The following is a 12,886-nucleotide window of genomic DNA, read 5'->3' on the forward strand; positions in this document are numbered from 1 at the left end:
AGTAGAATATGTCACAAAAAAAAAAAACAATCTCGGAATCAGAATGATAACTAAAAGCATTCCAGAGTTATTAATGTTTAAATTGACAGTGGTCAGATGTTCAAAAAAACGCTCTGGTCCTAAGGTGTAAAACGGCCTGGTCCTTAAGGGGTTAAAAGCCTATACCCACATAACTGAAAAAATATTTCTCAGTTACAAGATATGTATCTTGATTTAGTGTTTCATGTATTTTTTTTCTTTGTTCTGTTTCTGTTAAATTCAGAAAAAAAAGTTTGTGAGGACTTATCCTCTACACTTTAAGAATAATATGTAATCACACTTAACTTGTATGCAATGTTCTCACAACAAAAATATATTTCTAGGAAGAGACAGAGACGACGTGTACACAGCCCAGGGACACATCAGCCATATGGCAACTACACAGTTAAAGCATAGTTTAGTAAAGCAGTGTGGGTGCGTGTGGGTGGAGGGGGAGATAGGCGCTCACTAATGGGAAACCCAAGAAACTTTCCCCAGATCCCCAGGCAAGTCGCTGTCAGTATAGAACACAGGAAGTTTTGGCCTACATGTGATCTCTGTCCTGATGCAATGCAAGCACAATGACATCATTTATTGGGGCCTGCACTGTCGAGGAGAAAGGACATGGTGCAGCAATACTGCTGATCACAATGTTGGACAGACAGTTTTTTTTTTTTATATCCCAACACAAAAAGTAAAAAAAGAAGGGGGGGGGGGGGAGGGGGAAGAGTTGCTAGCTATCTACCAAGTGAACTACCAACCACTATTGGACACACCTACCCCTAATGGACGAACCACCTGCCTACGACTGCCACTGTGCTGGGACTTTTTATCCATCAGAGTGGGTGTTCTGTATCCAAAAGGCTAGACTCCTTGCCTTCTAACAATACAAAGTTCAAAAGTAGGAATGTAGTGCTGCAAATCAAAACATTGTAACACATGCAACATTTTGAGACTGAAATGCGTGAATAAAGCCACTTCTTTGAATTTGGATTGCCGATTTCCTACTTTTGGATTTTTGCCTACTGTGGGAAATATACCTACTTAACTGGGGAACTACTAGCCTACCCAATTTTACTCTGCAGGACACAACGAGGGGCATTATTACAGCTTGGGGACTGTAGATGTGTAGAGGAGGGGAGGATGCTGAAAGAAAAAAAAAAGTAGAGTCTAAGATACTGGTCCCGCAGCTGCTGACGAAATGAGTCATGGCTGGGAAAACATGGTGGTCTGAGCCGGAAGAAGAAGAAAAGTAAAGAGGACAACTCTGATCATTGGATGTAACTTATCTCTTATGGTCTACAGATCCTTTGCACAGCTGGGCTCTACCTCTATATGGCACAACACTGTTCCGTATAAAATTATTTTTATTGGAGTTTCATGTGACAATGTCCAATTAGCTTTTTTTCATCCGTTTTTTGGTTTAGTTCCCATACACATAAAGGGAATAAATATGTGTTTAGCAAAACGTGAGTTACTGGAATCCTTTTCTGTGAAAAATATACTTAATTTTCTTGAAAAATTTCAGGGGTGCCAACATTTAAGGCCATGACTGTATATGGTCTGCAGATCCTGTGTACAGCTGGTATCTACCTCTATATAAGCACTGTAAAGGGGGAATGCCGTTTGTTGTACAGGTGTTTTATTCAGTATCAATATGGTGCATTAGTCTCATCACAGAATGGGTTAAAATGAGCTGTTTTGATGAGTAGATACTGAATTCAGCAGAACTGAAGGATTAAACCCCATACAAAAGGAGGAAATACAGTTTCCAGCACAAATTTAAGTACTTAGCACATTTTTTATTTTTATTTTTATTTTTTTTTTTTTAGAGAATTTTAGGAACATTTTGTAATCAACTATTCATAGCACTCTAAGGGTGCGTTCCCACAGGGCGTATACGCAGCGTATTTGACGCTGCGCAAAATGTATGGCAGCAGCGGGAAATACTCTGCGTATCCCTTGCTCACTATACACACAGAGCTTTCCGGCGGCAGCCCTATGTGTGTAGTGAGTTTTGGAGGCGGAGCCGCGTGTCACAGATACGCCGGCACACAGCCCCGCCTCCAAAACTCACTACACACATAGGGCTGCCGCCGGAAAGCCCTGTGTGTATAGTGAGCAAGGGATACGCAGCGTATTTCCCGCTGCTGCCATACATTTTGCACAGCGTCAAATACGCTGCTTATACGCCCTGTGGGAACGCACCCTTATTCAGAATACTGAGATCAATGTGCCTAAGGCTGCAGAAAACGAACACACTAAAGGTTTTATCTTACAGACATCAGTGCACCCATTTAATTTTATTCTTGTGACTTTACAAGTTGACAAACCAAAGTCTAAGTTTGCTATTGGAAACAAAACACCGCGTCACTTTATGCCTTATTTGAGCTTGGTCAGTGGCAGGATACGTTAGCTTGGATATACTGGCCTAAAGCCTGCCATCTTCCGATATGAAATTATAACTTAAAGATTACCTGTCACCAAATTAAACTTAAATTAAATATATTGTTCCTTATGTAATTATAAGACAATTTGCTATTTACTTTCTGTAAAAATTCTCAACCTTTATATGCTCTTAATGTGATTGAAAAAATGGCCACTAGGTGGCTCTTCTGTTCCCTGCCTCAAGTCAAACAGTTAGTTTGGTCTCCTCCTGGCTTGGCAGGAGACCAAACTCAGGAAGTGTGTTCAGGGCATTGCGAGGCACAGCTCTCACAGGCTTCAGTGACGTTGCCCCTGATGGGGAACACCCACTTTTCTACCTCCTGTGAGCAAGGGGAAAGGTGTGATATAGGGCTGCAGCTAACGATTATTTTAATAATCGATTAGTTGCAGATTATTCAATCGATCGGAAAAAATGTCAATGCCAAAAAGAGGGGTTCAGCTGATTCTACTTGAAAAATTATGTACAATGGCCTTCTAGCACGTGATGTGCCCAAACAGCAGCAATTTGGGATTTTTATTTTTTTTATTTTTTAAGTGCTAGACCCCCTAATAACTAAAGGATACCCTGGGTGGAAGCATAAAGTTAACAAGATCAATAGGCCTACAAACAAAAAAATATATAAAATAAAAAAAAGGTAAACACAAAAATGAGAGAAATGGCCCAAACTGTTACACATGGCCAAGATGGTAGCAGAGCCATAACCTGGAGGGAAAGATACTTCTCTTTTTTTTCAGGCTCACAGGTAACTTCCCCACACCCCGGAAACAACAAACTCAAAAGACACACACTTGGTCGGTCAGGGCACCCCGACACAGAGAGACCCCCTTGGATAAGAGAGCACATATAAAACCACCACAGTAATATAGTCAGAAGAGGCATAAAGAAGATTTTAGAAAATGCACTTTCGGTGGTGGTCCCGATAATATTATACGGCCAGCCAGAGCCAGGTCAGGAGTCTACTCTTTGCAAGTGGGTTGCCAAACCGCTATTCTCATCTTCCAGGGACACTGATGACTGGTTCTGCCAGAAACCATAGGGTTAATGATTTCTAGCTCTGTGTTTTGGTTGCTGGGATGACACCTCTGTGCTCCTGGGTGTGGTTAAGCTTGCTTAGCAAATTAGAGTCCTTCTGGTTGCAGCTCAGGCATATATAAAGGAGGCCCTTTTCAGTCATTCTCTGCTTGTGATAGTTCTTAGTAACTTACCTAGCTATCTCTGTGCTCATTCTGTTTATTCTGGTTTTGTGACTTGTCTTGGCTTTTGACTTCCCTTTGATACACTCTTACTGTACTCCTGGTTTAGACTCGGCCCTCTGACTACATATTTTTGTGTATGCGTTTAGGTTTGTCTTCTGTTAGTCGTGTACCTCCAGCCTTTCCTGAACTTTTGTCAGATTTGTAGTTTATTGTTTTGACATTTTGACTGTCCCTCACATATTTAGGAAGGGACTGTCACCGTGGTTATGGACCTGTCCTATAGGGCAGGAACGTAAGTAAGCAGGTACAGGGGAGTGGGCAAGAATAGTGTGCACTCCATCCCTGCCCAGATGTGACAGACAATGCATTTTTCTGATTCATCCAAGCGTCCCTCATAGCTATTGACCTCAGTCTCCAGCTGTAATAGTGTTGCCTTCATTGTGCTTGCCACAGCAGCCTGGATGTCAGGGAAGATGAGCTGCACCATCTTGGAGGCCAGGGCTGTCAGATCCACAGGCCAGGAGTCATTCACAGAAGCAGCCTGCTTATGTGGGGGCAGGCTGCATGGTATAGCTGATGAAGCCTCCTCAGCACTAAAGAGGAGCTGGCTGCTGTTCTCCTCGTGACCTTCTGGCGTCATGTTGGGGGCGGAGCTTAGCGGGACCACCGCTTGTGAAGCTGGAACCGGAGCCTCCGGCCCCGGATTGCTGCGGACCACGTACCGGTCCATGGTTGCGGTGGTGCGGGTCACTGCTGGACAGGAGCGGAGTTGCTGGTCTGTCGCCCAGAGGGCTGCGGGAGCTCCGTCCTCACACTCCCTGCATAGCCAGTGCCGGAACCGGAAGTCCAACCCCCATATTTTTGGTTATTGGTAAACCTATGGCTTGATGATCACTGAGCCCTTTTTTGTGACAACCATCTATGGTAAAGATTTAGTTTATCATTTATTGATCACGTGTATTGATACAGTCAATAATTATGTTTATTATCTACTACCAATGTTTATTATTCATTACATATCTCTTAGCGGTACCACCCTTGGCTACCTTGCTGGTATTCTATGATTGTTCTAGTGTACATACTTCTACACATGTTTGTATCACACTTTGACTTCTTTGTACTTCGTTGTACCTTGTGGACATTTGTTCTCTGAATTATAAAGTGGATGATCGAAAGACTATACAGAGAATTTCCACCACCATGCTGCAGAAAATGACCTACCATTATTAGAAACATCGTCATGTCACAATCTCATTTATAGGCAATTCATCCAGTTCATATCTGGTGTGTCCTTTACTACTGAGAGTAAAGACATTTTCTGTGAACTAGTTTATCTTGAAAAATCGCATCTACAAAGAATGCAGACTCCCCAGAGGCTAATATATTGTTTTCCTCCGCATGGATGGTGCCATTTCCAAACATTGTCTTTACATTTATTTAAACAAAGGATAAAATGAAGCAAACCTCTTAGCAAGAGAAAAGCAGCATTGTGAAGCACCTGTAAAAGTCTGTCGATATCTGGTATAAAAGGTAAAACTTTCTGCACAGGCGAATTTAATCTTTCAGCTTATTTTTAACACTAGAGGGTTTTATTAAAGTCAATATTGGTAAAGCACAATCCTTAGAGATAGAAAATCTTAAAAAATATTTTGCAATAGCCGAAGCGCCAAACTGTATAAGGAATGGGTATACGTCACACATAAAATTACCCATAGGCCTCCAGTAACACATAGGGTTCATCCCAATGTAACAAGAGCAAACACACAAATCTACAATAAAGTTTACACGGAACTATGATAATAGTGCAGAACTATAGGTTTTTATTAACAATAGAAGAGGTCCGGCACAATGGTAGCAGGTAAAATCCGGTGCTTTATTCAACATGCAAAATAGCATATGGTACAGGAGACAATAGCCTACGCGTTTCGGGCTGTTGAGCCCTTAGTCATGGCATAAAAACATGGTGTAATAATGGACTTATATACACAGATATCCAGTCACATGATCATTAACACACACAGAGAGTCAGGATAGACATAAAAAGCGGCATGGATCCAGACATATAATCCACCTATTACATATAAATACCTGGTTACAAAAAGGATATAAAAAAGATACATATATAAACACACAGGGTATGTATATGGAAAATCTCCAGCCCTTTCTCAACAGTTTAGATTCAATTATCCATACATAGTACGATATTATGCTACACATATATATATGAATATGTACAAATACGTGACGTAAATTAAGTCCGTTGGGCTCCCTGGTCCCCAGCATAAACATCCAATAGGACTCACGATTTAATAATAATCTTCTCATATTTCCTCCTCTAACAGGTCTTTTGACTTTTTCAATTCCCATAACCCGCAAGGAATCCACATTCCCATTATGGGTATTTTTAAAATGCCTGGACAGAGCTGAGATATTAAATGAAAGTGCATTTCTCGCATCAGACATGTGTCTGCGTATCCTAATTTTTAATGTATTGCTGGTACACCCAACATATTGGCAATGACATAATTCGCAAGAAGCTAAATAAATAATATTTTTGGAATTGCAATTAATGTAATCCTTCATATGATAGATTTTATTATTATAGTAAGATTGGAAATGTTTGTCCACATGCATATGTTTGCACGTGACACAAATAGTGGCCACATTTCCAATTGCCAATATGTCGTAACCATCTACTTTCCCCATCTCCCCTATTCTGGATGGAACTATTGTACATGCTTGGAGAAAGGATAGTCCCCAAAGATGGTCCCCTTCTGGATACCATTCTCACATTATTTTGTAATAAATCGCAGAACATATGGTCCTGTTCTAATATAGGTAGGTATCTCCTGATAATTTGTCCTATCTTATGATACTGCTTACTATATTGTGTAATGAAATATGGAGCCAAATCATTATTTTGTATTTTATTTTTTCTATAGCCAATGGGAGAAGGAGATCATCTTTTCCGATACCAACCCATTCCAATCACACATTAAGTGGATGGGGAGGTATATAGATGATCTCCTCCTCATCTGGAAAGGGACAGAGAGGGAATTTGCAGAATTTATGAAATTTATAAATTGCAATAACCTTAATCTTTCATTTACGTCTACCTTTTCACACAACAGCATTTCCTTCCTGGATGTGTGCCTATCCACCAGGAATAACAATATCGTGGTGGCTCCATACAGAAAGGAGAATGCGGGGAACTCCATACTACAAGCTAGTTCGTGCCATCCATCACATGTTGTCAATAATATCCCCTTTGGAGAATGGTGTAGGCTCAAACGTAATTGTTCTGAAGAGAGTATTTTTTTGAAAGAATCGGATATACTTTTTGAAAGGTTACAAGAAAGGGGATATAGTGCCTCTGTTCTGAGTAAAGCTAGAGATAAGGCGGCTGCTCTTGACAGATGTACACTTATATCACAAAAGCCCTATAGAAAAAATAAAATACAAAATAATGATTTGGCTCCATATTTCATTACACAATATAGTAAGCAGTATCATAAGATAGGACAAATTATCAGGATATACCTACCTATATTAGAACAGGACCATATGTTCTGCGATTTATTACAAAATAATGTGAGAATGGTATCCAGAAGGGGACCATCTTTGGGGACTATCCTTTCTCCAAGCATGTACAATAGTTCCATCCAGAATAGGGGAGATGGGGAAAGTAGATGGTTACGACATATTGGCAATTGGAAATGTGGCCACAATATTTGTGTCACGTGCAAACATATGCATGTGGACAAACATTTCCAATCTTACTATAATAATAAAATCTATCATATGAAGGATTACATTAATTGCAATTCCAAAAATATTATTTATTTAGCTTCTTGCGAATTATGTCATTGCCAATATGTTGGGTGTACCAGCAATACATTAAAAATTAGGATACGCAGACACATGTCTGATGGGAGAAATGCACTTTCATTTAATATCTCAGCTCTGTCCAGGCATTTTAAAAATACCCATAATGGGAATGTGGATTCCTTGCGGGTTATGGGAATTGAAAAAGTCAAAAGACCTGTTAGAGGAGGAAATATGAGAAGATTATTATTAAATCGTGAGTCCTATTGGATGTTTATGCTGGGGACCAGGGAGCCCAACGGACTTAATTTACGTCAGGATCTTATACTTACTTATTAATGTGTATCATTGATATTTGTCCCGTTGGCTTCTCTTTCGATTTCCCTATTTTTTCCTATACCTCCTCATATATATATGTATGCATATGTTTGTTCATTTATAGGTGTACACGTATTTGTACATATTCATATATATATGTGTAGCATAATATCGTACTATGTATGGATAATTGAATCTAAACCGTTGAGAAAGGGCTGGAGATTTTCCATATACATACCCTTGTGTTTATATATATATATATATATCTTTTTTATATCCTTTTTGTAACCAGGTATTTATATGTAATAGGTGGATTATATGTCTGGATCCATGCCGCTTTTTATGTCTATCCTGACTCTCTGTGTGTGTTAATGATCATGTGACTGGATATCTGTGTATATAAGTCCATTATTACACCATGTTTTTATGCCATGACTAAGGGCTCAACAGCCCGAAACGCGTAGGCTATTGTCTCCTGTACCATATGCTATTTTGCATGTTGAATAAAGCACCGGATTTTACCTGCTACCATTGTGCCGGACCTCTTCTATTGTTTGTTTGCTGCACGTGGAGAGAAACGCCACCTCTCTGGTCGGAGCACTGGAGCAGCGGTAAGGGGGATCGAGCGGAGGACTTTACATATAGGTTTTTATTAGTATACAAAAACAAAGCATGGAAATTCATAAAAAGGATGAACACAGCATCTGATAAATGCTCATGTGGTAATCCCAGACATAAAAATATAGTATAGTAATATAGTATTATATAATATAGTGTTCATATAATATAGTATAGTAATATAGTATAGTAATAGAGTAAAGTAATATAGTAAAGTAATATAGTAAAGTAATATAGTAATATAGTAAAGTTGCAGGTCTATAGGTTACATGTCTCTTGTGTTAATAATCACAAAATGGGCTGCCCAAGGAATAAAGCTAAAAGCTGCCTTAAAAAAAAAAACACAATATGGTCATAACTTCCTATATGACAGAGAAACACTAATATACTGACGTAGAAATAACACCCTACAGAGGGGGATCAAAAGTTTGGGCAGCCCAGGTAAAAATTTGTATTAATGTGAATAAAGAAGCCAAGGAAAGATGGAAAAATCTCCAAAAAGGCATCAAATTACATATTAGACATTCTTATAATAGGTCAACAAAACTTAGATTTTATTTGGCATCATTTACACTTTCAAAATAACAGAAACAAAAAAAATTGTGTCTGCAAAAGTTTGGGCACCCTGCAGAATTTATAGCATGCACTGCCCCCTTTGCAAAGCTGAGACCTGCCAGTGTCATGGATTGTTCTCAATCACCATCATCTGGGAAGACCAGGTGATGTCAATTTCAAAGGTTTTAAATGCCCAGACTCATCTGACCTTGCCCCAACAATCAGCACCATGGGTTCTTCTAAGCAGTTGTCTAGAAATCTGAACTGAAAATAGTCGACACTCACAAAGCTGGAGAAGGCTATAGGAAGAGAGCAAAACGTTTTTCAGATGTCAATATCCTCTGTTCGGAATGTAATTAAGAAATGGCAGTCATCAGGAACAGTGGAAGTTAAAGCAAGATCTGAAAGACCAAGAAAAATATCAGACAGAACAGCTCGCAGGATTGTGAGAAAAATAATTCAAAACCCACGTTTGACTGCACAATCCCTCCAGAAAGATCTGGCAGAAACTGGAGTTGTGGTACACTATTCCACTATAAAGAGATACTTGTACAAATATGGTCTTTATAAAAGAGTCATCAGAAGAAAACCTCTTCTATGTCCTCACCACAAAAATCAGCGTTTGAACTTTGCAAATGAACATATAGATAAGCCTGATGCATTTTGGAAACAAGTTCTGTGGACTGATCAGGTTAAAATTTTACTTTTTGGCCGGAATGAGCAAAGGTACGTTTGGAGAAGAAGGGGAACAAAATTTAATGAAAAGAACCTCTGTCCAACTGTTAAGCATGGGGGTGGATCAATCATGCTTTGGGGTTGTATTGCAGCCAGTGGCACAGGGAACATCTCATGAGTAGAAGGAAAAATGGATTCAATAACATTTCAGAAAATTTTGGATGCTAACTTGACGCCATCTGTGAAGAAGCTGAAGTTAAAGAGGATGGCTTCTACAAATGGATAATGATCCTAAATACACCTCGAAATCCACGGGGGATTACATCAAGAGGTGTAAACTGAAGGTTTTGCCATGGCCTTAATCTCCTGACCTCAACATAATTGAAAATCTAAGGATAGACCTTAAAAGAGCAGTGCGTGACAGACAGCCCAGGAATCTCAAAGAACTGGAAGACTTTTGTAAGGAAGAATGGGCAAAGATACCTCAAACAAGAATTGGCTGGCTACAAAAAGCGTTTACAAGCTGTGATACTTGCCAAAGGGGGCAGTTCCAGATATTAATTCTGCAGGGTGCCCAAACTTTTGCAGACACAATTTTTTTGTTTTCTGTTATTTTAAAAGTGTAAATGATGGAAATAAAATCTAACTTTTTTGACATATTATAAGAATGTCTAATCTTTAATTTGATGCCTTTTGGAGATTTTTCCATCTTTCCATGGCTTCTTTATGCATATTAATACAACATTTTTACCTGGGGTGCCCAAACTTTTGATCCCCATTGTATATAATAAATGCTAGTACACGGATGTTCAGATGATAGACTAGTATTCTAATAAACTAGTCTACCATCCACGCATCAATGTATTAACATTTATTAAAAGGGATGTTATTAGTGTGTTTATCTGCTCATTTCTCTGTTTAGCATTTACTTGTTTTATTCCATGTAGAGGCATTCTTGTGTTTTTCAATGGGGTTATCCAGGAATAGAAACAGACAATTTCTTCCAAAAACAGCACAATCCCTGTCCTCAGGTTGTGTGGTATTGCAACTTTGCTCCATTCATCTTAATGGAACTGAGCTGCAATACCATACAACTTGAGGACAGAGGTAGTGCCGTTTTGGGAAGGGACCTGTGATCTAAATATTTCTTGTTGGACCTCCTCTTTTTGCATTCTAATTTCTAAGATTTTTATGAACATCACTGTTTTTACACTAGGATGGAATTTGCATAAATAAACTATGCTGACTGTATTTCAATAAGCCAGCTCTTTTGAATTACAGTATGCATTATATGAAGATTCACTTTGGATTTATTGTGTACATTCATCCTTGAGTTAATTAAACTTGCAAAATCTGCAATTCCAACATTGGATTGGGATTCCAATACATTGTAAATTAATTGAAATAAATAGTTAAACATAAAATCTGCAGAATATCTGCACACGTTTTTGACAAAATTGCTGTAAAAATATTCATCACATTGCCCGAATTTGTACCGCAAATGCCCATTTGCAGCAAAAACATATGCTGTAATTTGCTGTAGTGTCGCAATGCGTGAACACAACCTAACAGTTTTTACGGTAGTTACAATAATTATTAAAACTATGCATTTAGTTTTGTGCACGGAAAAAAAATTAAAAAAATGTTGCCAAGCAACAGGGAACTGGATAATTATTAAATAATAGCTACAAAATAAACACACGAGGCATTTAACCTAAAAGAATCTCCAAAGGCCTCTGTTTATCTGGTGCTAAAGTCCAGGGAGATGAAAGGAAATCTCTCCTCCAATTAATGAGTTTTTACGTTCAACATATTTAAGCATTTTTGGTGATTTGTTTGTCTAAGATTCCATTTTATTTTTACCACTAAGCTTAAAGGAGTACTCTGGTGGAAAACCTTTTTTTTTTTTTTTTTTTATTAACTGGTGCCAGAAAGTTAAACAGATTTGTAAATTACTTCTATTAAAAAAAATCTTTATCCTTCCAGTACTTATTAACTGCTATATTACTACAGAGAAAGTGCTTTTCTTTTTGGATTTTTTTTTCCGTCCTCTGTGCTCTCTGCTGACACCTCTGTCCGTATCAGGAACTGTCCAGAATAGGAGCAAATCCCCATAGCAAACATATGCTGGTCTGGACAGTTCCTGATACAGACAGAGGTTTCAGCAGAGAGCACTGTGGACAGAAAAAAAATTATAATTCAAAAAACAAAAAATAACTTTCTCTGTAATATACAACCACTAATAAGTACTGGAAGAATAAATATATATTTTTTAATAGAAGTAAAATACAAATCTGTTCAACTTTCTGGCACCAGTTAATAAAAAAATAAAAAATAAAAAAAAAAAGGTTTTCCACCAGAGTACACCTTTAAGACAAGGCTTACACTTCCAGTTCTGTCTGTGAAAAGGAGGAGACTGCTGAAAAGTTATGTCTACAGCATTGCAGAGAAAGGAGACACCGGTATATAGAGAAGACAATAGGAGCTCAACTTGCCCTCCCTGTAGAATGGCCTCTGCACAGGTCAGAGAATGCTTACAAACCTGCACCAGACAAAGAATAGAACATGTTCATTGTGCCTATGCCAAGCATATTTCTAAATGCTGTTAAATCCTGAACGTCTATCCCCAGGTTGTGTGTAGTATTACAATTTAGCTCCATTCATGTCAAAGGGACTGAGCTGCAGAACCACACCCAACCTGGAGACAGATAGGAAGCATTTTTTGAAAGAAATAATCTGTTTTTCTATTCATGGATAACCCCTTAAGGACCAGGCACATACTCATACGTCCTTGGGAATTTTGGTTCCTGCCGCGCGGGGACCGAATGGGGGTGACTGCTGATATCGATCAGCAGGCACCCCGCCCAAATGCCCACTTGCAATTTGCGGCTATTCCGGGTCATACGGGTCTATGGTGACCCGGAAGATAACGGGGATCGCGGTTGTCCAAGACACCCACGATCCCCCTGAACTGATAATGAGGTGGCAGCGGTGCCACCCCTCCTATCCCTGCTATTGGTGGTCTAGACGCGACCACCAATAGCAGCTCGGGGACGGGGGGGGCTTTACTTTTGGTTTCCCTGTTCTGCCCACCCACAATAGGCGGGCAGAACGGGGAACAGACAGAGGACCGGTGCCGACGTCCACTTACCCCGCGGGCAAGGCTGCGGGCGACCATCGGTGGAGGAGATCGGAGTCCGGCGATGTCGTGCGGCAGGCCCCCTGGATCCGA

The 12,886-nt window shown here is 39.4% G+C and overlaps 1 protein-coding gene across 3 annotated transcripts in view; it reads right to left on the bottom strand.

The window, feature by feature from the left end:
* The window catches only part of PPA1 (inorganic pyrophosphatase 1), a 132,492-nt gene that overhangs the window by 60,367 nt on the left and 59,239 nt on the right, over window positions 1-12,886 (bottom strand). The window lies entirely within an intron of this gene.

The sequence above is a fragment of the Hyla sarda genome, chromosome 7, assembly GCF_029499605.1.
Source record: "Hyla sarda isolate aHylSar1 chromosome 7, aHylSar1.hap1, whole genome shotgun sequence".
NCBI classification, from domain to species: Eukaryota; Metazoa; Chordata; class Amphibia; order Anura; family Hylidae; genus Hyla; species Hyla sarda.